General features: G+C 48.0%; 1 protein-coding gene across 3 annotated transcripts in view; it reads right to left on the bottom strand.

Moving 5' to 3' along the window:
* The window catches only part of TMEM200A (transmembrane protein 200A), a 58691-nt gene that overhangs the window by 6792 nt on the left and 26620 nt on the right, over positions 1-25279 (bottom strand). The window contains exon 1 of one of the 3 annotated variants that reach the window (XM_072833928.1): positions 552-952. The exons of the other annotated variants lie outside the window; for them this stretch is intronic. The gene's annotated coding sequence lies outside the window, so the exon portion shown is untranslated. Of the gene's footprint in view, positions 1-551; positions 953-25279 lie in introns of those variants that run through there. 3 annotated transcript variants of the gene reach the window in all.

Raw genomic sequence — 25279 nt, 5'->3', positions numbered from 1 at the left:
TGCTTCCCAATCTCTCTGGATCCACAGCTTTCCCTAAACCTTTGGAAAATGGAGGACGTGCTGGAATACTCCAGTAGGGGCCTCCTCCTAAGGGGGAGTGTTAGTCTGTGTAGATATTCACTCATGTAACGGTAAACACTGACACCTGGGCTTGCACGTCTAGTGGAAGACTCAACATCAGTTTTCTGGCCAGAAGAATATAATGATCAGCAACTGTTTTTTTGAGGAGGCCTTTCGACGAGTTATACCTCAACCTAGCTAGAGGGTCAGCCACAGTCTCCTTCCATGTTCTCCAGAGAGGAATCATGATGTCGTCAAGACATGCATGAAAATAAGCATCTGTTGACAGCCAAAAAAATTTTTTTTAAATCAGTTTGGGTTAACTTTTGGCTGCATATCAGTCAGCCTATCTGCCATTCCCAGTGCTCATGAATCAGCCACGCGCTGCTAGCTGCCCCTGCCCCAATTAGCAGCTTGCGACCCACACTCGCCCTTCTTCTCCCCCGTCAAGCAGATTCGTGCTGGGCTGTGTCTGGCCTGCGCCTTCTTACCTGCTCATGAGGCACGTCAGCGTCATCAACGGGGACTCAGGCCCCGTTGCTACCTTTCCACCATAGGTGCAGCCTCTTGCGCTCGCTTGCATGCCCCATTCTTGTCCACTTGCCTACCTGGGGCACCTCTGCCCTCTGGGCCGTGCTCACCCGACACCTCGGGCTTGGCTGTAAGCGCTTGCTCCGGCCTGAGCAGATCTCTGCCTTGCATATCGTGTCAGTACACACCACTGGCCTCACCATCAGGCCTCACCTCCATACTCTTGCTCAGCCAATCGTTTTCGAAGTTGCTGCTGTGGCCCGTCACTCCCATCACGAGCTTATGCACCCCGTGGACCCGGCTCTCCACGGCGTTCACCCGCATGTGGGGCTCCCACCCTCACGGAAGCCCATTCCTGTACCCTGTATCCTCTTGCGACCACGTGACCTCCTGCCCTGACCACGCCGTGAGTCTCCCGCTCAGCAGATGCGGTTCCAGATGCATTCGCACACTCCCCTCGGACATGGTAAGTACGCGCACTTGCAGAGTCGAGAGATGTCAGAAGTCTTTGAATCAGACATTCCTTTTAAGCAACTGAGGACCAGGAATGTTGTCCCAGATCCAACAACGGAGAAGCAGAAAGAATAGGACTGGATTTCAAGTTTTCAGACTAGCAGGCCAGCGTTCATTCTTGGTTACATATTCCTCTTCCTGTTGTTTTTCCTGCTACCCCTGGGCCTCACATGGTGCCGGGAATGAGACAGATGCCCAACAAGTTGATCTGTTGACTATGACTTGATGTGAGGGATGCGAGGGCATGACTGGCATGCGCTGGGGGCCAGGGGCACGGCTCACAGCTCGTCCTGACTTCCAGGAGCATGGAGTCCGGTCGAGAGCAGGAAAGTACCTAAAACGAAATCACCTACTTGCTGTGATGATGGACTTGAGGACGCTCTTCCCCACTATCTGGAGTAACCCGGAGGCTTCCGAGAGGCAGCAGCAGCAGGGCAGTGGAGACACAGCTGTAGGAGTTTGCCAAGAAGCAGATTCTAACTCACTGCTGTTCCTCACTCTTTCACAAAGGCCCTCGCACCAGGATTTCTCTCTATCCGCTCAACCGCAGTATGCTTATTATCCTAAATATATTTGATATTGTCTTACTTCTCTGTTTGAATTTATATTCTTATCTCAAGGCTTAAAAATGCACCAGAATGTGAGGCTATCTGCCAAAAGGAAGTGAAAGTTAATCTGTGCCTTCAGGACCAAACAAAAACATTATATAAAAACCCCATGTGGTATCCACAAATGTGACAGATAGAAATATTTTCTGTTCAAGCTAGAACAGTTTTAGGACTTTCTTCCCAGGAGAGACATTTTAAATTTTCAGACTGGGATTTTTAATCTACATCTTTACCAGAGTTGGAAGAGAAAATGCCTATGGGTGACTAATAAGTTCAATCATATTAAAGTTTAAAAAATAGGAATAGGTAGAAATCATTACTTAGCACATAGCATAATGGATTTGCACACTGTCTCTGGAATCACAGAAACCTGATAGCCAGGCAGCCTTGGACAATTTTTTTTTAAGATTTATATATTTATTTATTATTATTTTTTAAAGATTTATTTATTTATTCATGATAGACATAGAGAGAGAGAGAGGCAGAGATACAGGCAGAGGGAGAAGCAGGCTCCATGCAGGGAGCCCAACGTGGGACTCAATTCCGGGACCCGGGGTCACGCCCTGGGCCTAAGGCAGGTGCCAAACCACTGAGCCACCCAGGGATCCCCAAGATTCATATATTTTGTTAAAGAAAGACAGAGCACTGGTGCACGAGCAGGGGGAGGGACAGAGAAAGGGGGAGCGTCTCCAGCAGACTCCCGCTGAGCGCAGAGCCCGACACAGGGCTGCATCTCATGACCCTGCGATCACGACCTGAGCCAACATCAGGAGTCAGCCACCCAACCTACTGAGCCACCCAGGGGCCCCTTGGACAAGGTGTTTTAAATTCCTATCTCAGTTCCTCCGTCAGTCAAATGGCAAAAACCTTCCTTAATACTCAGTATGTAGAGCACTGGCCCTGTTAAGGATAAAATGAAGAAATATCTATGAAAAGTTCACTGTAGTGTTGACTATAGTAAATCCTCAAAAAACAGCAGCTATTTTTATTAGCTCTTCATTGCTCAGTGCCATCCACTCTTTCGTTGCTCTGCTAGGCAAACCAACACACACTCCAATACGCGAAGCGAAATAATTAACGACGGCTCACTGTATGTGGAGAGGGAATTATGACTGCAGGTTTGCACGGGGTTTAGAGTCAAAAGCTATCTGAATGGAAACTGTATTTTAGTGGCAGGAGCATTAATAATTTGGTAGTTACTAGGAAGAGCTGTGTTTATATAAGAGAGAGGCAAGTGGGGGATTATAGAAAGAATATAAAGCATGCCCTCCTCCTAGTTCTAGTTCTTCAGATTCAGAGACCTGTTGTACGACCAAAAAAATACAAGCAATTACAAGAATTAAGTTCATCTGATGTTTTGATCTATCTTAATGATGCAGGTGAACCAAAGGCAGCGGGATCTGATCAATTCTGCAAGCACCATTCTGCTTCCATTGGGACCCTCGGGCATAACACAGACTGAAAATGAAGAGGAATATGGGGCTTGGGGATATGGGGACTAGAGAATTTGCCATAAGGGTGATATAAAGCGAACATTGCAAAATGTTAATTTTGTGACAATAGGTTAAGCTGCGATTTTATGCACACGTGATGACCTGTGCTGGTCTGCCTTGGAGAAGGGCATCCTAATATTCAGCATAATTCTACATCTGCATGAGGGCTGGAACTACAGGGAAATAGAGAATTCTTTAAAATTAGCAGAATGATACTCAAATCATTAGATAGAAAACACCACGTTACGGTCAAGGACATCCTACGCATGCAGAAAACACTAGGAACAGAGGATGCGCTGGGAAATCCTACGTGTTCTTTGTTACTGAGGCCTTCAAAACCCGCCAGCCTGACAAACTGTACAATTAGGGTCCAAACCAATTACAGACTGTGTAACAATGACAAGGAACAACTGCTCTCCCAGGACTAAGAGCCACGAAGCTCACAGAACGCAAAAGTCTTCAGGAGGCCAAATAACAGATCCGTAATGAGCTGTTGGAAAAAAACCCTGCTGAGACCCAGTGGGAGACATTTTCCGCAGGAACAGAAGAAATTAGAAGCCTATTTCCCCCAAAGTAGAAATAATGCTTCCTGCCTTGTACCCTCATTCTTCAAGTCAGGACAAGCTCTCACAACGTAGCCACCCTTCCTGCTCACTGCGTTTCCGGGCAGGAAGCCGACTTGAAATCGATGCACAGAAGCTACCGTTAAAGAAGTCACAGGTTACCAAAATGCAGATTAGCTGAGATGAAGAGCTGAAACACTGAAAACCATGGGCTAGACTTGGTATACAGACCTCTCCCCTGCAGAGAAACACCGGCGGTCACGTCACTTAAGGGTACAGTGACAAGGCTTCTGGAAACAACACTGGTAAGTGAGGCTCCAGTAATCACACCCTTTACAGTGACTTAAAAACCCCAAGAAGCCCCAAACACTCTGGTGACCATCCTATAGGACAAGGGGGAAGGCCGAAACCCGGTAGCAAGTCTCAGTTCTCCTTGGCCCCACTTTCTAGCAAACGTCCTATGTCAGCCCGCCAGGGGTGCGTGCAGTGCCACTGGGCCAGTACTGTGACGGGGCCCGAACATCCCACTTTCTTCTCTGCTGCAAATTAGGGATCATTTCCCACCAGAGCAAAAGCACCATCTAAATTAGCAAACAGCTGCGCCATCTTTTAATCCACAGTAACACACCATCCATCGAATTTCTCATAAAGTCTTCCAAACCACGGTAGCTCGAGGCTGCCATGAAGCATTTACATTAGGCAATAAGTCAGACCTCATCGTTTCCACTGGGGAATTTCTTTTCCCCCAGAAGTGCGACCTGAGTAGGATCGCCCTTCAGGCAAGGGGGGAAGGGGTGGCCTCGCGGGAGAGGCCAAGGCCAAAGCCTTCACCAGTCACAGAAAAGAATGAAACACACACAAAAAATAAATAAATAAATAAAAATAAAAATAAATAAAAAAATAAAAAAGAACGAAACACACGAGTCCTTCAGCATAAGGAACATAGTCTTTAGAGAAACTCTGGCAGAGGAGGCAGTGGGGACACATGTGACTATTTCTATTTTTGTTTGCCTCGTCTTTTTTCCTCCTTGCACAGCTTAGGGGCAGCAAGGTGAATCAAGGAAATAGATTTTTACAGTTCCAATTTAAAACCAGTGTTGGGGGTAACTGGGGTGACGGGCACTGAGGGGGGCACTTGATGGGATGAGCAGTGGGCATTATTCTATATGTTGGCAAATTGAACACCAATAAAAAATAAATTGACAAAAAAATAAATAAAAAATAAGAATTTGCATCCATGTATCAAAAAATAAAAAAATGAAAAAATAAAACCAGTGTTGGTCAGCCCGTCTGTCTTTCTCACCTCCCTTCCCCTCGCCTCCCCTCCCCTCCTCTTCTCTCCCCTCTCTGTGCAAGGGAAAAATCCAGCAATAGAGTAAGTGAAGCTGGTTTCCCAAACCAGTAAGGGAAACTGGTTTCCCTAGTTTCCCCCTCCTAGAGGTCAGCCGAGTGTTGTGTTTTTTGCAGCTCTTTGAGAAGTGGGAAGGAGGTTTTCTCACTTGGTGTCTTAGAATTATCTATGAGAACTCTTTGCATATGAAAGAAATCAGCTCTCTGGTAGTGATATGCCTGGCACACATATTTATGTTTTGGCTTCCGTTTTTATTGTATCCTTTATCGAACAGAAAATTTCAATTCTATGTGGCCAGCCTTATGTTGGTTGATGGCTTCCCAGAATCATTAGAAAGCTCTTCTTCATTGGAAAGTCATGCTAAAAGTTCTTCCATGTGGGGGCACCTGGGTGGCACAGTGGGTTGGGCATCCGACTCTGGGTTTTGGCTCAGGTCGTGGTCTCGGGTTGTAGGATTGGGCCTTCTAGTGGGGTTCATGCCCAGTGCAGGATCTGCTTAGGAGTCTCTCTGCCTCTCCCTCTGCCCTTCCCCCTTGAGATTGCATGTGTGTGCGTGCCCTCTCTCTCTCTCTCTCTCAGATAAATAAAGAAATCTTGAAAAAAAATTCCCTCATTTTCCCCCCAATAATTTCATGTTCTAATTATCTTACATTTTCATTTTCTTGTGTATCTGGATGTGTTGTGTGTGTAAGAATATAGGTAGGGCTCTAACGTGTTCATAGGAAACCTCTCCTCCTTTGCTTCGAAATACTTTCATTGTATATTAATTTCTTATAGTCGTACTATGTACCAAATCTCATACCCATTTTGGTCAATATTAAGATTGCCCATTCTGTTCCATTAATCTACTAATTTGCCTGAACGAAACTAATATGATAATTCATATTTGGACACCTGATAAGATTAGTTTATTCTCATTCTCCTGCGTCAAAAATTTCTTGCTATGCTTACACATTTTATGTTGCCTGTGAACTTCAGAATTTGAGTTTTAAAAACCTGGCAATTTTATTGCAATCGCACCAGATCTCTACATACATATGAGGAGGACGGACACTGTTGTACCATGGTAGCATTTCACTAAAAGCTTTATGCCATAGTTTCTTTCTTTTCTTTCTTTGTTTCTTTCTATGTTTCTTTCTTTGTTTCTTTCTTTCTTTCTTTCTCTTTTTTTCAACATAGATGTTTCTCACTTCTTCTTACTCTTTCTTGGGTCACTGCGTTTTGATGTAAAGCAGAGTTTTCTGTCCCTATCATTTACATCTTCAAGTGGTTGTCATTTGGCTGTAGGAAGGCTATTGACTTTTGTGCATTAATTTACTAAGCTGCCTTAACTGAGCTTGTTGACTGTTAAAAAAATAAATTTTTAGTTCATTCTCTTACGTGTCCTAGAAGGACAATGATATCATCCAGATATATCTTTGCCTCCTCTTTCCCAATCTTTAAAAATATTTTATTTATTTATTCATGAGAGACCCAGAGAGAGAGAGGCAGAGACACAGGCAGAGGGAGAAGCAGGCTCCCTGCGGGGAGCCTGATGTGGGATTCGATCCCAGGGCCCCGGAGTCAGGCCCTGAGCCAAAGGCAGATGCTTGAGCCCTAAGCCACCCAGGTGCCCCCCTTTCCCAATTTCAAACCCACAACCGACATTTTCTAACTGTACCACCGAGGACCTGGAGGAGGTAGGTAAACCAGGACAAAGTGGGGGGTGTGTGTGGCCCTCCCTGCCTGGCTCCTGGTTTTAAAGGGAGCACCCCCCGGTCCCACCACCGAATTACCTGTCCATACTGCTTCAGGTAGAGTTTTTAACCTAGATTCCGGGGGAGAAAATTAATTATGTCAGAGCTGCTGCTAGATGGGGACACGGAGGACATGGAGGGAAGGGGGAAGGTCAAAAGATAGAAAAGAAGGAAGAAGGAAAATGAGTTCAGTGGAGGAAGAGAAGGTGAACCATGTTCCGGGGCAGAAAATTATGGAATACTAACGCGACACAAACTATCAGAAACCATGAATCAGTTCTGTTTTCTTAAAAATGCTTCCTTCTTTCCAGAACTTCTTTAAAAAAAAAAAAAAAAAAAAAGGTCATACAAGGTCAGGAATCCTCCGGCTGGGCCTGCCAGGCTTACCAGGTCGTCCGCACACTCTGGTTGAATATATTGGCCGAGAGGGGAAAATCGAGAATAATGGTAAACTGCCCACGATCTCAGGCATCGAAGACCAAACTGGAAAGAGCACAGGACATGACTTCGAGGGAGGCTTAACCTAACAACAGCGACGGAGGGAAGCGCGTTTCTAAACACACCACACACGCACATGTCCGCTTTCCACGGGTGGGGTGTGTGGGGGCCCCGCCTGGGACAGCTTCAGCCTCAGCTGTCTGTGACCCCAGATCGCAGCCTGCCTCACTGCTAACTTCCACGGGAGACAGCAATCCGAGGGGAAAAGGGACAAAAGAGATTCCTCATCCAGCCACAGAAGAAAAAAAAATACAAATGTCCAGGGAGCAGAGTCAAAGAGCAACCCGACAGGAAAGGGAGACACGTGGCCTGACGCAATTTCGAAAGAAAAGCTGCGCCTTCGTTCACTCGTTGACGGAAAAGAAAAAGAAGGGTTGACTATGTGCATTCCTGGGGGTGACTTGCAAAGTCGCCCTCCTCCTGCCCCACTTCACTTCCACGACCACAGCCTTGAGAAAGCCTCGCAGGGGTCCGGGGGGTGGGCGCGCGGGGACAGGGGAGCCAAGCAGTCCACGTGGGCGTGAGTCGTTGGCCAGGCAAGGCTCTGCTCTGGCCGCGGCCTGGCGGGCGGGTGGCAGGGACTGGCGCCTTGTGCCCAAGGGCCTCCGTGCATGCCCCCCGGTTCATCTGAATGGAGACAAACACAGTCACGAGGAACTTTCTTTCAGGCACTGGCATCCCATCCCGGGGCTTATGGAAGTTGAGTTTAGGCCAAGGTTGAGCCGGCCTCTAAACTGTGCGTGGGGATCCCTGGGGGGGCTCAGCGGTTTGGCACCTGCCTTTGGCCCAGGGCATGACCCCAGGCCCCAGGATCGAGTCCCACGTCGGGCTCCCTGCATGGAGCCTGCTTCTCCCTCTGCCTGGGTCTCTGCCTCTCTCTCTATGTCTATCATGAATGAATAAATAAAATCTTAAAAAAAATAAAAATGAACTCACGTGCGACTTCAATCTGAGTTTTAAAAATGCCTTCGATCTCGATGCTTATCATCAAAATGAAAGACTAATGGGATTATAAGGACGAGTTTTTGATGTGTATGCTTTTTAAACAAATACGCAGCATTGGTTCAGGTTTTTGATTGTCAATGACATCCAGCCCAGGGACAAACAAAACTTCCTTTAAAATTCTAAGTATTAAAATAAATAAATAAATAAATAAATAAAATTCTAAGTATTTCTTAGGTTTGCCACAGCTGCCTGCCAAACCACGGATTTTACCCGTAGCCTTTTGAAGGTGAATCAGACGTTTGCTGGCTTATTCACACGTTGGCCCATGAGAGCCTCACAGCCGTGGGGAGCAGGCTGTAGCACCACGGCCCGACACACAGCTGCGTAGCAGCCCCCTCCCGGCAATGGGCCAAGAGTCCAAGACGATACATCGGTCGTGTGTAGGGCAGTGCTCTGCAGCTCTGCAGCTCTGCCGAAGCAAGCTCCGACCCTACAACCCCTGGGGCCACCTGATTACCTCCGAACTGGCTGATCTCCAAAAGGAAAATTACGTAGAGGGTTGAAGCAATGGCTGGGCTTGTTCAGGCTTCAGCATCCTTCGCTTCCAACCACCTATTTAGAGGGCATCTGGGCTATTTTTTTTTATTGCTTTTGAAAAGATGACGAGGATTCTTCTTTGTTCCTAAATCCACCTAAGATAACGAAGCCAAGTAATTAAACAAATCAAAGCACAGTCCTAATTCTTCCAGAACGATGTTGATCATTTATTCAAATTCCTCGTTCACTCTGGGAAGCAGGGAATCTCGCATTTCTATTTAGCACTGCTTGGGCTGCTTTTCTTTTCTTTTTTTTTTTCTTTTTTTTTTGGGGGGGGGGGCTGCTTTTCATTCTGATCACCACTTACAATGATTTCAAGCTTCTACGCCCTTTGATCTGAGGAGCCGTGCTTGTGATGTTCATTTATTTCTGCACTTGGTGCAGACTCGTTGAGCACCAACTATGCTCCAAAGCTCAGCGGTGAGTGTGCCATCCCCTGTGCTGTCATTGGGCTGACAAGCAGGTGCTGAGACGCAGTCTAGGCGCGGCGACGGGAATGTTGGTGGACACACAAGGCCCAGAGGAGACAGTGACCTCGGAGTGTGCGGGTCAGGACAGTGAACGGGCAGGAGAGGTTTCATGACCAAGGGAGGAAGAGGAGCAGAGAGGAACTCCCAGCAGAGGAAATAGAGGGAAGGTGGCCACTAGGACGGCATGGATGGACCTGCAGGAATTCAGGCTGGTTGGGGGTTTAGACCTAAGAAGCATAGCTTCTGATAGCTTCCTATCAGCAATCCCCAAGCAGCACACGGAAGTCGGTGGTGAACTCCCCGAGACTTACTCTACCACAAGTCGTCATCACCATCATGATCACAGCCCAGCCCAGCCCCGCCTAACCTCATAAAGCAGCGGAAGACCCTGTGCTGCGTAAAAGGTCATTGTAGGATTCACTCCGATTGGAAAGGGCTGGAGTTGACTCGCCGAAGCTCTGCAACCTTACTGAGACCAAAGTAAATATTAGGTAAATGGGAAATAAGTCAATCGGAGAAGGACAAACATTATATGTTCTCATTCATTTGGGGAATATAGATAATAGTGAAAGGGAATAGAAGGGAAGGGAGAAGAAATGGGTGGAAATATCAGGGAGGGAGACAGAACATAAAGACTCCTAACTGGGAAACGAACTAGGGGTGGTGGAAGGGGAGGAGGGCGGGGGGTGGGGGTGACTGCGTGATGGGCACTGAGGGGGGCACTTGACGGGATGAGCACTGGGTGTTATTCTATATGTTGGCAAATTGAACACCAATAAAAAATAAATTTATTATTATTTAAAAAATGGTGACTTTTTGAAGATGATGGCAAGGCTCTCACAAGCAAAGCGATTTTTGTCAAAGCCACAATCAAAACCTCAAAGATCGTAATACTCTAGAGTCACCAGACTCTCAGAAGATGAAGAATCACAGCAAAAGGGGGAAAAATAGGGAAAAAATGCCGGAGAGGAGGACTTTCATCTGTTCCAGAGGGAAAGAAAAAAGTTTGACTCTTTTCCAAGAGAACAGTCAAGAAGCTCAACTTATTCATCTGGAGGCTTTGGGGGGAAAAGGATGAAAATCGTGAAGGAAGAATGAAAAATCAGAAATAAGAGAGGAGGTAATGTTTACCGAGCTGTGATGTCTCATTAGGAACTAAATACACACCGTTGTCCTTGATTTTCAGAAAAATTCGGTGAGGGAGGAAAACCGCTTCACTGAGACTCAGAGAGGGTAAGTAATTTGCTTCATGTCACGCAGCCAGGAAATGGGAGAGAGAGCAGGGCTTCACATCCAGACCCGCTCAGCTTCAAGAACGTGATTTTTATCCCAAATCACATCGCGCAGTAATAGGATAAGGGGGAGGGGGAGGCGTGACCGCAAGTGTCGAGAGAAAACAAGGAGATGAGGGGAAGAGGGAAGAATTTGTGCTTATGAATGTAGAATGCAGAGAGGAAATAATACGTTATTTAAAGCAACAACAAAGTCTGTCATTTAAAGGAAAAAAAATGTCATTTAAAGAAGGAGATCGTACGCATCTCTGAATTGCACAGCGCAGTGCCACGTCCTCAGCACCGCGCCATCGCTGGTGATGACACAGTGAGTTCCGTTTCTGACCTTTGTAGGAACCCATTTCTGTAAAAATCGTCGAAGTTGTATATGAGAAATAAACAAATGCCTAAAAAAAAAACACACACAGAAAAACCCCAAAACCACCCAAAACTATAGTACTGGATGCAGAAATAAAATAGAGATCGATTATCCCAAAAAGCAAGCGACGGTGGTGTCACTCTATCTATTTAGTTGCCTTCGCATCCTGCCACATTGACGCGTACTCATCGCCATGCCGCTACGCAGTTGACCCAAACTAAGGAAAGGCACTTAAGAAGGACCTGGCACCCTAATCAGATTGGAGAATATTTTAGACCCAACTGGCTTCAAGATTTTATTTTTTCCCCTAAAGCGTCATCAGTACAAACTAAGGAAATGCCAGCAAAAGGTTTTTTATTAGTTAGCAATGTTTATATGGAGGGGTTTTCTCTCTTTTTAGGGGGTAATTCAGCAGCATGTACCTTCTTCTCCTCTCGACTGTATTAACACAGCGACCCGACCCACCAGTTATGGCGCCCTCACGGCGACGGACACTGGCGGTCATCCCCAAAATGTAGACAGACATTTTTTTTTTAAGATTTTATTTATTCATGAGAGAGACACAGAGGCAGAGACACAGGCAGAGGGAGAAGCAGGCTCCATGCCCGGAGCCCGATGCAGGACTCGATCCCAGGACCCCAGGATCACGCCCTGGGCCAAAGGCAGGGGCTGAACCGCTGAGCCATCCGGGGATCCCCGTAGACAGACATTTAATGACAGGAAGACATGTTCAGTAAGTATATCAAACCAATATCAAAAACCCAGTGTGATAAGCAATCTCATTTATTTGAAAAATCTATTTCACATGCCTCCGTGTGGGCACAGCTGGAGAGCGGCAGCCAGGTGAGGCACAGCCGCCAACCGTCCACTGTTCGGGCCGCAGAAATGCCCCTGCGTAGCCAGAGGCACACTGAAAAAAATGCACACATGGGGAAAATACCCAGAAAAGCCATATGGAAAAGAGTTCACCCTACGGTCTAAGCACAGTCCCCAGTTGGCTCGTCTAACAACAAATATCCCCAATAGAAGATCACGCAGCATCTAGACTTTGATTTCTTCTGGCTCGTGCAGCACAGCTCGGTAAACACTGCTTTTTCACTCAAAAGTCATATTACTCTGTTGTTACATCAAGATCAGTTTGAGAGCTACAGCTATGAATTTAAAACTTGGCTCAGTCAACTACGTGATAGAGCTCCTTGTGCAAAATCACGGCCCGTGGATTTTATATTTCACCCCTAGAGCCGAAGTGACTTCGTGATTTCAAAAAGGCCGACTGGCTAACTAGCTGGACGCCAGGCGCACGATGCAAACTCTTGCGAATTTGGGAAACAGCCGATGAAAGGGTCCAACTGTGTTTTGCGACAGGAAGCCATGCCTTTCCCCTCCTGACCGAGTGCAGTCTTCAGGCAGGTCCCTGGACTCCCCCCACCCCCGGACGGTCTTCTGGGACCAGAGGTTCCAGTGCTTTAGCAATTCATAATCCGTGACAATCAAAACAACACTGGGGCCGCACACAGAAGACAACACGGGGATTCTAAGAGCAGGAGAAAAGTCATTAGGGTCATTCCCATGGTTCAGAAGCAACATGGAACAGTTATGTAAACCCAGTGCCTGAGCAGAGAGGTCCCCGGGAAGCCTGGAGGCTCGGGGGGCAGGCCTCAGGAGGGAGGAGGCCTGGGGGAGGCCCGGGGGAGGGGGCGGTGGGAGGACAGGGGAGGCCTGGGTGGGAGGCCTAGGGGGTAGGAGGCCTGGGGGGAGGCCCGGGGAGGGGATGGTGGAGGGAGGGGGAAGGCCTGGGGGAGGAGACCTGGGGAGAGAGGTCTGCGGGAGAGGGGGGAGGCCTGGGCACCTGCCGCGGGTGCCACGTCCATGCAGCACACCCAGGCACGTCCAGCGCGCCGCTCAGGGCTCAGCCGGGTTCACAGACACGGGCTTCATTTCAGCACCGCCCCCCCCCCCCCCATGAGGAGCATGCACCCACAAGCGCAGGAGGCTGCAGGCCTGCGTGCTGGGGAAGCCTGCAGCCGATGCCAGGCTGACAATCCAGGCGGCTGGGTCGTCGCGGGGCACCGAGCAGCTTCCGCCCAGACGGTGCTGATGGGCCAGGTGCTCCTGAGGGTGCTTCTCCACATTCCAACCCACCCCCCCCCCCCCACCAGGTCCACAGACCCCTTCCTGCCTTGCATCTTCCCGACCCCATGAACCAGGCAGGGGAAGTGACCTGCCTTGTCCCTGAAAGGTGAGCGGACAGGTGTGTGTCCCTTCGGGGGACAAGGCATGTGTGATTCGCTAGGACCCCTTCCCGTGGCTGGGACCCTCCAGATGGGTCCACACCTCAGGTTCTCATACGAGGATGACGGGAAGGGCTGCGGGCCAACCCACATGGACCTGAATAAGAAAGACGTCCTGGCTGTTTTAAAGCACTGAGATGTGGGGTTGTCTGCTCTGAACACCCTGCCTGATGGATACAGCTAAGTACTGCTGTCTTTCCAGTGCCTTCTAAAGAAACCAGAGCCAGGGAGGCTAAAAAGCGACTTGAATGCAAAAGGGTATTGTCACCGGATTAATGTTTTGTTTCATGCCTGACCCTCTAGCTTCAGGAGCTAAAGGAAACCCTTAGCGGATTTCTCAGGGATTCCCTCTGGTGGCTCCAGGTCATTTTTCACCCAACTGATACATGATGACATCACATGACTAATAATTGCTCAGAGGTTGCCCCCATCTACGGAGATGAAGCAAATTGCTCACTGCGATTCAGCTGGTATGTGACCAACGGAAGGATCCAAACCTAGATCTTTAGGACCCTAAAAGCTGTGATTTTATCACACTGCTACATTGCTTTTATGGCCCAGTATAACCTGAAAAGACTAGAAGTTTGTATCCTTAATAAACTGTAATTTTAAGGTAATAATTCAGGTTCCCGCTGCAGGTTTTTATTTGCGAAATCAGAATATTGGCGCTCCCATCCTTAATAGGTTGCTCTGAGTCAGGTTGAGTTTAAAGGGTTTGCAAACTATACATTGATAAAATCAGAACTGGTGCATAGTGACACTTCGGGTTTGGGACACTCCCTGGTTTCTGAGGAGCTCTAAAAAAATAGAAGTAGCAGGTTTGTATTCACCTCTCTGTACTTTCATTATGGGGAATAAAATATTTCTTCTAAATAAATAAATAAATAAATAAATAATTATATTTATAATAAAATATAACACTTCAAAAAAAATAATGCAATAACAGTACTTCATTCCAGGTTCCTCAAGCAATATTAACCATAATTTAATTTTCCCTTGATGCTTCCGAGTTGTTTCGCTCCGTTCGGAATCTGAGTATCCGCCACGACCCGCTCCCGCGTGCCGCCCGGAGGGCTCTGTGAGAAGCCAAGGCCTTTCTTTGAGATGTTTAAGATCGAGAATGGGAAGGAACTTTTTAAAAGCAGACTGGAGTCGCGAGGTGCATGCGGTCAGCGCTGTGACGCGGGTGACAGTCCCCAGGGTGCGGAGTGGGTGAGGGGAAGGTGCCGTGGCTGACCCGCCGCTGCCATAGGCTTCCCCGTCCCCGGGCTACGCGGGGCGCCATCCTCGGGAATGAGGGGCCCAGCAATGTGCCGACGGCGCGTTAAGGCAACGCGGGCAGAGCCAGAGTGAAGGCTCGGGGTACACTCCGCTCTGGGCTTGGTGGCATCTATTTAACCTGTTGTTTGACTTGGGTGTGTGTCTACCCTGGTTTTGCTGTCCCTAATAGGTCTGCAGATTCCCGGGGAAGGTAAAGTCCTTACGTCGCTGGATCAGCCTCTACCCGTCAGGGGCTGTTTAGACAGGTTGTAGCCGGAGTACGAGAAAGCCAGTATTTTCTAGACGTTACATTCTGTATCTGTTCTCATGAAGGATGCTTCCCACTTGTGGAGGGCTTACCCATATATTTAAATTTCTTCACCTGCAGGATTCTCTGCGTTCCTACACACTGCCAAGCCAATTTGAACCCGAGTATATGAGAATGTCCATAATACTTTCAAACGAATTTTTTAAGAGTACCACCAGTCTGTGCCCAAATTTTCATTATTTCTTTTCTAACTGATTCTAATTATTATCGTAATAATTCAATACCAAACTAAGTATCTGAGGGACATTCACATTGGTCTGTCATTCATTCACTCATTCATTTCATTTATTCATTTTCATTCATTCAACAAATATTTGCTGAGCGTTCATTATGTGCCAAGCACTCTGTTGGGAGCCTGGAGAAAGGACCTAACTGTTGAGTGTTGAAGAGAGACATTGGACAAATCATTGCGAGCGTTACATGCGGTAGGAGGGGCGAACGTAGGGTGGCACGGAAGTGAACACCAAGGTGACCCCTTTCGACTAAAGGAGTGTGAGGAGGTGACTTTAAAGTAGAGCAGGGGGGATCCCTGGGTGGCTCAGGGGTTTGGCGTCTGCCTTTGGTCCGTCCAGGGCATGATCCTGGAGACCCGGGATCGAGTCCCATTTCGGGCTCCCTGCGTGGAGCCTGCTTCTCCCTCTGCCTGTGTCTTTGCCTCTCTCTCTTTGTGTCTCTCGTGAATAAATAAATAAATAAATCTTAAAAAAAAAAAAAAAGTAGAGCAGGGAGGGAAGAACAGCATGGGCCAAGACTGACATGGTAGGAGGGGCAAGGTCACAGGAGATTTCACAGATCATATTAAGGGCCTTAAGCTTTATTTTGGGAGACACTATGAGCAGGCTCTAAGCAGAGCTAGATCAGGATCAGATCTGCATGATTATAAGATTCCTGGCGTCAGAGGGAAAGGAAGCAAAAATGGATGTAGGAAGACCAGGTAAGGAGCCCTACAGCAATCTAGATAGGAGGCGACAGTAGCTGGAACAGGGTGGTGGCTATGGGGTTAACAGGGTGGACAGAACTGTGGAGGGAGGACCAAGATCTTGGTGTGGGGGAGGGGAAGTTGTCAGGATGACACCCACCGGATGCTGGCTTGAGCACCTGGATGAAGACAAGGAACAAATGAAAAGCTGTTTAAGGGAAAAGTTTAGTTTTGAATCGGTCAGTGGTCCTCATATTCCTACAGACTTACAGTTAATTAACTATGTGTACACACACAAAGACAGCAATCCTATAAGGAAAAGTGGAAAATCTAATCCACTGATAAAATAAGCATGAGGCTTAATGACCATGAATCATCATGTTGTTTTTCTCAGTGAAACAGATCCTCTGAATCTTCACGCTAGACTCAAATACTCCATAATGAACGTGATTTTGGAGCTAATTTCTGTTCTACAGTATTGCTTATTTTGTAACCTGGAGAAGAATCCCAGCAGCAATTGGCACGGAATAACTGTCAAACTTAATTTACTGTTAAAAACAACAGCATCAACAACAACGACAAAAATCTTCCTCCCTAAGTAAACGTCTTAATGAAAATCAATGTAATTATGACATTTAAAATGTAAAAAGGAAAAAAAAACAGGAATTTCTATAAAATATTCAGTATACAAAACACTTTCAAACCCTGGAAGAGATGGGAATTCAAAGTATTATTATTACCAAATCATCTCTAGTTTAATTTCCAGATGACTTGTTTTAGTAAAGATGATGGATCTTTGCTAATGATGCTTATAAATACTCTAATAATTCCTTACACATACATAGCACAGTAGCTCATTTACATATCAGATTGGAGTTTTCGTTCGGATAAGGGTACAACCTCAGACGCCCTCCCAGAATGGTCTCGTGGGTGCCTGTAAGTGGAGGAAAGGGGTCTGTAGGGCAGAGGAGGGTCGTAGGTTTACCATCAATTTAGTAAACTGTCCAAGCGGGGCTCAAGGGAGTCCCAATGTCCCTTCACAACTGAGGGATCCATCATCTTCTGGAGTCTTTGGCTCTCCTTTTTTCTGGCATATAGTTTTTTGGAAATTATAAGGAGCTGATTCCGTCACCAAGGAATAATGTGACTCATTAATAATGAAGCTTGCTGTTGGCAAGCCAGGCACGCAGAATTAAGGAGAACATACTAAATCGTTCATGAATCCATGTTCCATTTTTATCTCTTAGTCTCTACAGGATGCGTGGGGAATTGGGGGTGAAGAGGTTTCCTTACCCATCTGCTCATCTCCGTAGCTTGGTACCTTACCAGGCCCTCAAATGAAGAAAATACATCCTTTTGGGCCAAACCTCTATTCTCTCCATCCTCTATAGTCTCTAACTCTCTGATTCTCTTCCATTTCTTTTTGCTTCCTCCGAGGCTCGATCTGCTAATACCTGCATTCCACTGGGTTCTATTCTGGATGGGGTGGAAGGGGTGAGCTTTCAGCTTTCAGTCCCCAAGGATACAGTATTTACAAAACAATAAAATTTTACAATGCCTCAAGTAATCTGCCTCCTATGAGTTCATATGAACCAAGAGTCTCTGACCCTTCCTTCCTTCTCCCTGTATGTCATATCTAAAGGTTGGTTTGGATGTTCAGTATGTTCCTGGCTCCAGAAATACAGTGTGTATGAGCAAGGGGAAATATCCCTCCAAGCACATAAATGTATTTGCTGGTTCACTTGTTTATTATGTTTGTCCTCTAGGAGATCATGAGCACACTTTGTTCCTAAGTTCCTAGCACAGTGCTTGATGCGGAGTACTCTCAAACAATATTTACTTAATGACATGATGCTAATAAGTCACTTCTCTGATCTCATGAGGTTGGAAATTCAAGAGAGACAATGCATGCACACATTCTTGTACTCTGGGCTGTTCCATGTACCTGTAAGAAATTATTACAGCACTTACAGACACCGCTAATAAAAATCCGCCGTCTTTACTGAAGCGACTCATGTGAAAATTGAGCTAGACATCCTTTGGTGACACTAATACTTTGAATTCCCCCTTATTTCCCCAGGATTTCAAAGTGTTTCATATACTGAATATTTTATAGAAACTGTGGCTTATTCTCCTTTTTATCTTTTCAGTGTCATAATTACATGGATTCTTATTAAGACTTTTACTTTGGAAGTGGTTGGAAGCAGACTCTTCTTGTTGTTTTCTTAATAGTAAATTAAGTTTAACAGTTATTTCGTATTAATTGCCACTGAGATTCTCCTTCAAGTACAAAATAAATAATACTGAAGGAGAACAGAAACTAGTCCCCAAATCACACTTATCAGTAAGCATTTGGCTCTGGTGGAAAGACTCAAACGTCCTTTTTGGAATAGGGACATTAATGATATTCTTAGGCAGAGGATGTTCAAGAGCTCTAAAGTCGCAAATAAGTCTGATCCGTTCCAAGACAGAAAGAGGGCCAGGCGCTCAGGGCTTAGGGGGTAGAGGGGGTGAGCCGCACAAGATGAGCGTGGAGAGAGGGACGGGCTGGTCACGCAACTGTACGTAAGAATCGTGGGGCTTGCTGAGTGTGGTTAAGCAGGTTAGGGAAGTGATCTGAGATGCAGACCTCGCTTCGGCAGCTGTGAGGATAAGGAATGAGGATAAGAAGTAAATGAGAGGAGAAATACTGGGGTTTTTTCTTTCCCTCTTTTTGAAGGAAGAATGAAGGTCACCTGCCCACTGGGCTCCTCCATGTAGCCCATGGAAGCTTCCTGTTCTCCAGCCCACAGCTATTTTCTTACTCCCCAGGAGGTTCTGGTAGGCTCTTCATTCTCAACTCTACCCCATTTTCATTTGTGATGAAGAACTTTGGCCCTCCGTGTATCCATTTCTATCTTTTCGCTCTTTTTCCAAAGCACGTCCCCCCTGGGAGCCACTCAGAGCCAGTGTCTCAGAGCAACGCGCTCTGCTTTAAACCGAGGGCTTGAAATAAATAAATAAATAAATAAATAAATAAATAAATAAACAAACAAACAAACAAACCGAGGGCTTGGGCAGAAACCTTGTGACTCCGTCATGAGTCGGGCCACAGGGCCCTCGTAATTTGCCTCTGGGAACTCTGTTGACAACGGGCGGCCTAGGGCATTCGATGGTGCCAGGTGGGACCTGTTTGTGTGTAGGCAGGGCCCAAGGTTTTGGAAGGGAGCCGTCCTCACTTCAAGGTCAGGGTAGAATGAAGTTAGACATCTCATTCCCAGCTTTATCCCAATCCCATTCCCATTCCAACTCGAGTTGAGACAAGAGGTCCCAAAAAGAACAGAACAGACCACAAACCACAGAATGCATTAAACTGTCCTACATAGGGATAAAGGAGCATCAAGAACATTTCCAGATCTCTCACTTGGGGCATGGCCACGCCAGGTGTCGGGAGCGGGGAGACTGGGAAGGAGATGTGCACTGCGCAGGGTGGTGTTAGTAATCAAGAGTTCGGGTGTGGACACGCTGAAGTGGAGATGCCTGTGAAATACCAAAGGAGCACAAACGCGTCTCCATCTCGGTGTCCCACAGGCATGTCAATGACAAAGTTTTAGTACAATTGACACAAAGAACAGTCTAATGTAGAGTGGTATGAAGGCAGCTCCAGGGCCAATATCTGTGCTGGAAATACAAATTTGGGGTCTCCAGTATATACTGCGCGTGCAGGGTGGGCAGTACCTTAGACCTTTGCCTGATATGAAAGAGCATAGATCTGATGGAATGTCAATGAGAAACTGCTGGCACTTGATTCTGAAGGTTTCATCACAGATTACTTTGGACACAAAATCCTCTGAAGACAACCTACTCCTAAGTAATTAATGCCTCTGTCTATTTTGGAGAAGATATGCTATACATGTGTGTTCATTTCCTACTGAGCGTAGAAGAAATTAAACATCAAAGCTCTGCTATATTAAAATATGCATCCTCACATTATAAAATAAATCTTAAAAAAATGAATTGATATGAGGATACTTCAGGAATCATTTCTCCTTAATAGTATGTTCCAGAATCTTGGCTAAAAATATGACCACAGATCTTCTGAGCCCAGCAAATTATTAGGTTGCTTCTATATCAACATTTAAAAATGGCATTGAGCCCTATTCTCCTTTATGAACAATTCATTCCTAAAGCCATTTGGTGGGGAAGGAGCAATACTATGGCACAGCACACCAGCTCAGGGAATCCGAGCAGGACCAGGAGGAGGGCATCCCCCTGGGGTGGGGCGGGGACAGCAGTGATGACTATCTACTGAGAGGGTCTATAAGCAGCAACAATGCCCTAATAATGAGCACACCTATCACCCAAATTTTGGTTTCTAAATATTGTTCTCCACTGAAAGGAACAAGACCTTTTGGAAGAAGGATAATTTCAGAACTAGGGTAGGAGAAGTGTAACATGACCTCAAAATAACATGGGCCCCCAAAAGCAAGGAAATGCTCAATGACAGTGATCTGTCAAGAGGACACAGAGGTCAGCTTGCACGAGCTCCCACCAGCCAAATGTGGAAGAACAGAGCATCAAAATAAATAATGGTAGCCACAGATTACAACCCACTAAGCCATGAGACCATGATAATATAAACAAGCAAATGCATAAATTTGAAGTTTAAGAAAATATATTTACACAAATTCAAAGTGCCCCCTCACAAAACACTTATTAATTATAAATGGAAAACACTGTGAAACTTTGATGGACTAAGGAGTGGCAAAAACCGGAACAAAGTGAACATCATTATCATGAGGCGAACTGAAATCATGCACTAATTGACCCAACAGGGAAAAAGCGCCATGAAAGGATCCAGAATAAGCCACTGTGGCATAAAAATTATTTTAAGATAAAGGTATTTTGAGTTCCTGAAATCCCTTATCTGCCTAAAAGCAGAGGCTCCCAAAACAGCTTAAAAAAAAAAAAATTCAATGGTCATAAATCCCCATCTCTGGGAACAACTCCAATCTTCTCTTTCAGAGAGAGAAGCTGGCACCACACCCGAACTGATTGTATCTCCCATCTATTTTCCTGAGGGCCCATTTATCATTCCAGAGAGTCATTTGTTTTTCCATAAGTGCCCTTTCCCTGCACTTCCTTTCTAAAAAGTCCTGTGTCCTCCTCGAAGTGCCCATCTGGCCCTCTCTGTTCCTGATTAGGATGCCATAGGAGTCTCAAATCTTTACTACTTCTCTGCGTTACCATTGTGACCTCCCGTGCATATGTGATTGATTAAATCTGATTTTCTTTCCTCCTTACTAACCTGCCTGTGTCGGTTTAATTTGCAGGCCCCCATACCCTGAACTGGAGAGGTTAGAGGAAGAGTTACTTTCCCCCTCAACAACCACTTCTGTGATACCCATGCCAAAACTGAACCTGAGAACAAGGAAGCATCATCAAACAAACCCACGCTGAGAGACTTCCTACAAAACTGGCCTTTCACGATTATGAACGTCTGGGGCCGACTAAAGAAAAATTCCAGATTGAAGGCGATGAAGAGACGTGACCGCTGAATCCAACCCATGATTCTGGACCGGATCCTTTTGTTAGAAAAGACAAGACTGGGGCACCCGGCAAAACAGGAATAGGGTCTGAGGATTAGAAGGCAGTAAAGCATCAGTGTTAAGGTTTGGGATTTGATGGTTGTATTATAGTTATGTAGAGAACGTCCTTGTAAAAAACGCACACTAATCTACTTGCCCGCTAACTCGTGCCAACAGGTTATTTTCAAGTGGTTTAGGGAAAAAAAAAAAAGTTCTTTGTGCTGTATTTGCAAAGTTTTTGTAAGCATGAGGTTCAGGAAAGACAAACACTTCGAAAAATGGCGTTGCCTCGCCTCAGCACCCCGTCCGTTCATGTCCATCAAACACAGTCAACTGCTGGCTTGAAACAAATCTCAAATGTCGAAGGGAAAGGCCATACTGTGTTCCCAAACTTCCATTTGACCCAGAGAGCCTCCCTGCAGAGGCCCCTCCGCGCACTCTGTGGCTTCCCTGCAACAACTCTGGCGACACAGAAAGCTCATTATTAAGTTAAATAAGAAGGTCACGCACACGCCCAAATTCAATCTCACCCAAATTAAGACGTAAGCACATTAACGTTTCACTCGGGCTTTTAAAGTAATGATTCCTGTCACGTTCGCGGATCCTCATTTTTGTCTTCGTTTAAACGGCAGATCTGCCACGCTGAACAGAGGCAGCGTCTCACGTGTCACGGGTTCCAAACACTGCAAAGTCATGATGTCGCATGCGATCCTTTCACCAAATAGACTTCCCAGCACATTAAGCAATGTCACAGAAACACGAGGTTTTTCTTTACGTGATTCTTTTCATGTTTCAGCAACATATGTGTTCTTTTTAAATGAAAATGTAGGGGATCCCTGGGTGGCTCAGCAGTTTGGCGCCTGCCTTCGGCCCAGGGTGTGACCCCGGGGTCCCAGGATCGAGTCCAGCATCGGGCTCCCTGCATGGAGCCTGCTTCTCCCTCTGCCTTGGTCTCTGCCTCTGTGTGTGTGTGTGTGTCTCTCATGAATAAATAAATATTTTTAAAAAAAATGAAAATGTACTAGAAAATGTGCACAATTACAATTAGGTTATTTGGACTTTAAAAAATGTGTTGTTTTTTTTTAATGGGAAAGTTAAAGGCATTTAACATCTTATCACTCCAGATTTTGAATCCATCTGAGGTTTTATCGGCCGTCTTCTAGCCGCCTCCTACGGAAGAGATTCTAACATGGAAGGATGAGAACAAAGTGGGGCAGCAAGGCCATGCGGTTGGTCCTCAGCCCCTCCCTAAGTCCTGGACCACACAGAGGATGCCTCCCACTCACGAGCACCTGCAAAGCAGGTGTGATCACAGCCACACCTGAAGGCCGGCCCAGGAGGTCAGATAGGGCCCAGTTCCACAAGGTAACTCAAACACCTCCCTTTTGGTTTAAAAAAAACCTTGTAGTTTTTTGAAAACTATGTAGTCCATCGACAGCTCTTTACCTTAAATAAACGAAGTATAGCGTTCTGCTGTTGGCCGTGCCCCACGACCTCCGATAACCAGGACAGGCCTCCGAAACGCTAAAAATTAACTTCCATACTTTTCTGAGAGCTTACTCCAAGGACATGATTCATCTAAATATGATTCATCGGAAGTTTATTAAAAAGGAAGAGCGGGGAGGTGCCTCCCCACAGAAGGCAGAGTATTCCAGGGAGGGCACCTGCCTCAGAGGTCAGCAGGCAGCTCGCCCCGTTAGCCCCGTCCCCCCAGACGCTGGCCACCGGATGTTCAGATGCCGAATCGGCTCCTTTGACGTGGCCGCCTGCTGGTCTGGAGCCCTTGAAGCGCTCTAGAGGAGAGCCAGGCAAGGACGCCCAACCGACGGAAGCGATTCATGTCCACGACGTCTCTGACCCGCGCCCAGGGGGCGGCCGGCGGTGGGGGGGGACACCCCAGGGAGAAGCCGGCCGGGCAGGCGGCCGCCCGCTGACCTTGTGCGGGTCAGAGTGCTGGGGTCACCGGGGTCTGCGGGGCATCGCTGGGGTCGCGGCTCGCTTCGGGCCACACCTGGCTTCACACAAGCAAGGATGCGAGCCAGGGACTGGGCGCAGCCGCTCCCAGACCTACGTGGGCACCTGCCGCGGCCTCTGGAGCGATGGGCCTCAGGTCACGTCCTAGGGAAGCAGGTGGCCACGTGATCAAGCCCATAAGAGGGTGCTGGGGGCCGGTGATGCAGGGCGGGCGCGGGTGAGGTGGGGCGCCCTGCCAGGGGGCAGGAGGATGCATGCGGCTGCAAGTCCGTGCGGTTGGCACCCCAGGCCCAGGTCACCCAGCGAGGCGCCTGGCGTTGGGCAGAGTGGTCAGGCAGTACTGTGGGCGGGGGAGATGCCGCAGGTGGGCCAGGTGGGAGGACCTGTGGCAGGTGATGGGGGAGCTGCAGTGGGTGGGCCAGGTGGGGGGCTGTGGCAGGTGGGCCAGGTGGGGGACTGCGGCAGGTGGGCCAGGTGGGGGGGCTGCGGTGGATGGGCCAGGTGGAGGGCCTGTGGCGGGTGGGCCAGGTGGGACCCTGCAGGCCACTTGGCCGTGACCCCAAGGAGCATATGCCTCGCTCCAGTAGGAAGTGACCCAGCGACGTGGCACATCGTAGGGTCCACACCCCCGGCAGAGCACACAGGTTCCTTCACCGTCCAGATGCTGCCCTTGTGCCCCCCCATGTCGCACCTGTTCCCCGGAAGCGGCCGACCATGCTCAGGCCCCCACAGGCCTCGGGCTGCCGCCGCATCCCCAACTGTTCTCAGGTCCTTCCTGTCCTTCCGCATCTGGTTGCCCAGCGCAGGGTGAGCCCCACACCTCCCAGAGTGTTCTGGGCGCTGGGCCACGCGGAGTCAGAGGCAGGGTGGACAGCAGACCAGGACCCGAGGCTGGGGCTGCAGCCAGCGGTCGAGCGGGGACAGCTGACTGCGTGTCCGGGGAGCTTGGTCACAGCCCTGCTCCGGTGCCAGGCGCAGCGAGGAACCCGTGCAAGTGCCCGCTGGGCAGAGGCCCAGGAGGTGCTCCCCATGTCCTGCGGTAACTCGTCAGGCAGCCCCCAATGAGCCCCTGGGTCGGAATCCAGGCCACCAGCCACAGCTGCCAGTCGGGGTCCACACCGCCCTGGCCCAGTGCGTGCACAACAGCGCCCGAGCACCGGGGACGGGGTCCCGACCTGCCCCCTCGTCTCTGAGCCCCTCAGCCACGTCCTACCTCCCCTGGGTCCACACTCGGGGTGCACTCAGGCGGGCCGTCGCACCTGCCACGGACGCTGGGGCTCAGTTATGCACAGGCCCCACGGCAGCAGGCCGGCCTGTAGGATCAGGGGCGAGGGCCAGCGTGGGAGACCACGTGGATGCAGACTCAGCAGCGTCATGCAGGGACCCGAGGAGAAAGGGCCAACGATGGGGCGGGGAGCAAAGGGGAAAGGTAGATAAGGACACGGAGGTGGACACTCGTGGAGGACACGGCCCAGTTTCCTGTCGAAGGCGGAAGAGCTTTGCTTCGGCAACAAGGCCGGCCTCGTGAAACGAAGTAAGCCGCTTCCAGGGAATAACAACCGGGAAGATAAGTTACTCCGTCCGGGATTTAGGACATTGTGTGTCAGGTGCAGCATCTACGAGGCACACCTGCAGACGGGGAACCAGACGACAGGCACCTGAATGTCACCTACATCAGCCCCACAACGTAGCTGTTTTGTTTTTTTGTTTTTTTGTTTTTTTGTTTTTTACAATGTAGCTGTGGACGGCGGCTACAGGTGGCACGGACACGGGGCAGGGGGACAGAAGGACGAGGGAGCCCGCGGCAGGCTGAACAGAGGCCACTGCTGGTACCGCAGGGGGAAGACAGGTCAGCCATAGGCGACTCCCTAGGGATTGATCTAATAAGCCACAATTATGACCCAGAAATCATTCTCTGAAACACA

The sequence above is a fragment of the Canis lupus genome, chromosome 1 (genome assembly GCF_048164855.1).
Source record: "Canis lupus baileyi chromosome 1, mCanLup2.hap1, whole genome shotgun sequence".
NCBI classification, from domain to species: Eukaryota; Metazoa; Chordata; class Mammalia; order Carnivora; family Canidae; genus Canis; species Canis lupus.
This window is presented reverse-complemented; position numbering and strand designations above follow the sequence as displayed.